The sequence below is a fragment of the Halichoeres trimaculatus genome, unplaced genomic scaffold, assembly GCF_033239565.1.
Source record: "Halichoeres trimaculatus isolate MK-OKI-2021-1 unplaced genomic scaffold, fHalTri1.1 fHalTri1_scaffold_23, whole genome shotgun sequence".
In the NCBI taxonomy this organism is placed as follows: domain Eukaryota; kingdom Metazoa; phylum Chordata; class Actinopteri; order Labriformes; family Labridae; genus Halichoeres; species Halichoeres trimaculatus.
In genome coordinates, this window is record NW_027437201.1 from 20,414,834 (window position 1) to 20,419,840 (window position 5,007).

Genomic DNA, 5,007 nt, shown 5'->3' on the forward strand with positions numbered 1-5,007 from the left:
CTATTCTCAACATTAACATCATTTCACTGCTCTTCAACTGGAAGGAAACAGGAAAAGCTGAAAAACATTAGATCCAGTACCTAGGTTGCTCTTTAGCTTTTAAATACTGTTAGCCAACAGCTAACACTGACATACACAAGCTTCCCACACAAAACGAACGGTTGGAAGTTAAAATCTGTTAGCAGTTGGGACCAAACTGATTATTTAAAGATTAAAGGATGTGATTCTTCAATATTTCCATGTTTTTATGATTTTTATTTTGCTTTTTTCACACCAGACCAAGTGAAAAAGTTGGATGTTGATGATGATGTCTACAGATTATATCAGGAGCCATATTTTCCCTAAAAAGGCTCATCACATGTGAGTCAGTTTGTAAGATTTGTCCAGGAGATCTGACATCTCATCTTCTTTCCAAACAATGTCTAAAATTAAGGATTTGAAAAGAAAAGATTTTCAAACAAAAGAATTTTTTTAGTCTTAACCTTAATTTTTACTCTTTCCCATTTGACGGCCATCAGAAGCAGAGAAACGTCACCATTCTCTGTTTTAATCTGCAAACCTCATTCAAAGCAGGTTAATTACATAATGAGAGAATCTGATCTTCCCACTATGATTTAAAGGGGAGTTGTTTTGTTAATGTGGAGGATAAATGTGTCCTCTGGTCTGAAGACTTCCTGAATCTGAGCTAATTCGCTAATTTTCTTATTTAACGTCTCAAAAACAGAAGAAGAGCATCTGAAGCTGGAGGTGAACTGGTGTTACAGTCACCACACAGAAATCGATGGAGTGTGTCTTTATGTGAACACGTGGGTGTTTATGTATTATGACTGCCTGCATTATCATCACCATCATCATCATCATCATCATCATCCTTAGTCACACTGGATCCTGCGACCCAGGAGTGGACAGGCCTGGCTTTTGAGGATCTGGTTCCTGGATGATCAGTGAGGAGAATACTGCCCCCAATTAGGCTCAGATTACTAAGAGTGTCAGAAAAACTGGGCGAAGGGAGGTGGCATGGCCTTGTGTGTGTGTGAGTGTGTGTGTGTGTGTGTGTGTGTGTGTGTGTGTGTGTGTGTGTGTGTGTGTGTGTGTGTGTGTGTGTGTGTGTGTGTGTGTGTAAGAGAGAGCAGCAATAACAGCTCCCCAGCACCAGACACTGGGGCGGGGAGAGAGGTGTGCAGGCTCCCTCAGTCTCCGACCATCAGAGCTGAAGAAAGAAGGTCCCTCTCGGTTTGTGACATCCGGTTTCATGTTAAACCACCAAACTGAAACAGCGCGTGCACGTCGTTTGCATTCCTGACATTTCACTAAAAGGAGACCATATGTCCATGCAGCGACTAACACCCTTCCTCCTCCTCCTCCTCCTCCTCATATCATGAAACAGAACCCCCCGGCCAAGAAACGCATCATTGGAATCGATAAGTGATTGTCGGCTGCTGGGCAGATGGAGGGACCGGGAGCAGCGGGATCTGGACTAACCCAGGCTTTTCTCTTCACACCGGGGCTGATGGGAAAAATGACGAGCGCTCTCCTCTCCACATGACAGCTCGATGTGTTGTGAGGCTACCTCCATTTCTGGATGGATGTATGTATGTGTACATGGAGGAAAGACCATTCCATGAGAGACACACGAGCGCGCACCAGCACGCACGCGCACATCTACATTCTCATAGTAGTGAAGCTGAGAGCGCTGGAGGTGGAGAAACGGGCGCTTTAACGCGTAAAGATGGAGAAAATCAGCCTTTCTAAAAATATTCTCTGATTGGTTTGACAATGGGGGGTTCTCACGCACATCGTGAATTATCAGTAACGCCAGACACTATAGAAATATAACCAACTCCGTATAGGCCCAGTGACAGCAGGGAGGCGAAGTGGGAGAGCGCAGAGCTCCCGGTTGAGCTCCAGCCATGATTAACTGCGAGCAACACAGAAAAAGCAACACATAGTAAGCATCTTTGGTGTTATTAAGACCCCCCTTTCTGTGTAAGTAGAGCCCACCTCACCTCACTGTATATGCAAACGGGAGCGAGCACGCGCGCCCCGGATAAATCGTGCTGCCAACACACCTGTCAAAGGCTGACACTGACACGGCACCAGGCGTTGCATTGTCTTCCTAAAATAAGCCTATTTGTTTCAATTCAAACACCACCACCACCACCCCCCTCCTTCTTCTCCTTCTAACACGCACGCGCGTCCGCGCACGCACGCACACTTCCACACCACCACCCCCCCTCAATCCTTCACAACACAGCGTTAAGTAGCCTACTCTTAACGCGCGCACACATGCATTTATTGTTCCATCTGCATGCATGAACCCCCCTCTCTGAGGAGGAACTGGGCTGCGGTGGAGGGGGTGAGAAGTTGCATCCTTACCACAGTCATCGCGGGGAGCCTGTAGTGTCCATGTTTGATGTTAAACATCCCTCAGCTCCATCTCCAGCTCCATCCAGCGGATCGTGCCTCGGTGTGTGCCGCCCCTCATCCGAAAGCAGAGGAAAGCTCATTAAATGTGCTCCGGCCAATTTTTCCCTGTCCCTCTTTTTTCCACATGTAAACGGCGAGAAGAGGAGAGGAGAGAGGAGAGAGGAGAGGAGAGGAGGGGGGGACGCCGAGAGAGACGATACGCCACCTTACCACAGACTCCCCCTCTGTCGGATTGGAAGGTAATGGGTCTTAAAGAAACATTCTCTCAGCATTCTCCGCATCTCTGTGATTTACGCGCGCGCCACGCACTCACGCGCGCTGCCAAGCCAATCAAACACCTGATTAATTATTATACAGAGGAGACGAGTGCACAGTATGTGACAGGGATGTTACCTGCTCCATGGACACATTAACACTCCAACAACAGCACAAAATATGAAAACACCAGCATCTGTGCGCAGAGAAAGAAAACTGCACCAGATTTGTGGGCCTAACTTTAGGGAAAAAAGACCAAAGAAAAATCTTATTCTCTTTTTAAAAATAAGAAATATCTCAAAAACCTTTATTTTCCACAACTTTAAATCAGATTATTTCAGTAAATCAAGCCTTTTTCCTTAATTTCTCTTACTCTCCTTTAAGAAAACAAATTGCAGGATTGGTATACAACTTAAACTTAATTTGCATTTAAATCAAAATGCATTTTAACCTCATCTTGTAGTTTGTGCTATATGTGCAGAGAGGCCATATGCAAGCTGTCCCTGGATGTAACAACACCCACACACTCCAAATCCTGCAGCCCGTGCCCCAAATGTAATCTCATCATGACTGTTATTAATATGCATGCTGGTATTGGTATCACATTTGTAAACAGATAAGCAGGTCTCCCTCAGTGTGTGTGTGTCTGCATATATGTGTGTGTGTGCAGCTCAGTAAACATAAGGTGGTGCTGTCTTTAAGGGAGAGAGAGCCTGGGAAGGGGTGATGTAATGTGTTCTCAGACAATGATGTCATCGGCTGAGACACGGCGAGGATTTAAAGTGACAAAGGCATTTTCAGTGGCTCCGTGTAATTCTGCATCAGGGCTTGTCAGAGAGCAGCACCGGAGCGAGCACCCGTGAGACCTTCATTGAGGAAAAAAAAAGGATTGTATGAAGAAGGAGAGATGTGAAAATCCTGATGAATAAAGATCAAACCAGTGTTTTCACCACACACACAGCATGTTTATTAATCAGGCTACTGGAGATACAAAACACACAGTGTTACAGCCACGATAACAGGGTTATGTTGCCATTAACAAGCAGCCATGATGACTGCGTTTATATGTAATGTTACGTATGGATGGATTCTGAGGAATGAAAGAGTTAACCTTTGACTGTCACTCTGCACAAGGTAGAAGGAGTTCACCAAAAACTGCAAGAACAAATTTGCATACACTCTTTCTGACTTCATGACATATTTTAAGACTTTCTGCACGGCATGCATCCAAATCAGGGATAATGGAAATGTTCAAGTGTACAAAACAATCATGACGATTTCTGTTCCCGTTTCCAATAAAAGGTCCATCTTATTTCAATCACTTAGCACCCTGCAAAAACTGAAATCTTATCAAGTGTTTTTGTCTTATTTTTTAGTAGAAAATGTCTTTTTAGACTTAACATGAGCAACATTCAGAAAAATGTCTTGTTTCACTTTATCTATGAATAATTCATTAAAATTGAGAAAAAAAAAATCAGCCAATGGAACAAGAGAAAGTTACCTGTATTAATATGTTTTACTTATAATAAGAATTTTCCAGAAATTTCTCGAAAAATGATGATGAAAAATCTTTGAAAATGCTTTGAAATTCATTTTTCATTTTTATTACTTAGTTTTTTTTTAGTTTTGGCAACTGTTTGACATTTAAAATTGTGAGAACTGTTTACACAATTTTTTTTTTGCAAATTTATATTTTTTTTTGCAAATTTTTTAAAAATTTAAAAGAAATTGGAATTTTGCTAATATTGCTTTAAAAATTATAAATTTTCATTTTTTTTATTTGCGCAAATGTTTGTAATTTAAAATATTGTAGAAGTTTGTACAAATAAAAAAATAGTATTTTTTTGAAATTTCAACAATATTGTTAAGTTTTTGCAGTGTTTTAAATTTCAGAGTTTTTGAATTTTTTTGCAAATTTTTGAAATTTCGAAAGAAATTAGAATTTTTGCAAATCAATTAATTTTTATTATGCATGCATTTTTATCTTTGGTTCAATTTGTGCAAATCTTTGAAATGTAAAAAATTGTAGAAGTCAAAGCAAATAAAAAAAACATTTTATTTTGAAATTTCAACGGTATTGTGAAGTTTTTGCAGTTTTTAAAAATTTCCAAATTTTTGAAATTTTTGCAAACTTTTGACATTTCAAAGGAAATTAGAACATTTATAAATTATTTATTTCTAAAATATTTCACCAAAATTATAAATTATACATTTTTGATATTTTTGCAATTTTTTGAAATAAAAAAAAATGGAGAAGTTTATCCAAATTGAAAAAAGAAATGCAATTTTTTGAAATCTTAACAATATTGTTAAGTTTTTGCTGTG

The 5,007-nt window shown here is 40.1% G+C and overlaps 1 protein-coding gene across 4 annotated transcripts in view; it reads right to left on the bottom strand.

Annotated features, from left to right (window-relative positions):
• LOC141784776 (liprin-alpha-3-like) overlaps positions 1-2,688 on the bottom strand; it is a 37,879-nt gene extending 35,191 nt beyond the window's left edge. For 2 of the 4 annotated variants that reach the window (XM_074662641.1, XM_074662642.1), the window contains exon 1: positions 2,377-2,688. The gene's annotated coding sequence lies outside the window, so the exon portion shown is untranslated. The remainder of the gene's footprint in view (positions 1-2,376) is intronic. The other 2 variants (XM_074662640.1, XM_074662639.1) reach the window with 2 other exon arrangements.
• Between the last annotated feature and the right edge of the window lie 2,319 nt (positions 2,689-5,007).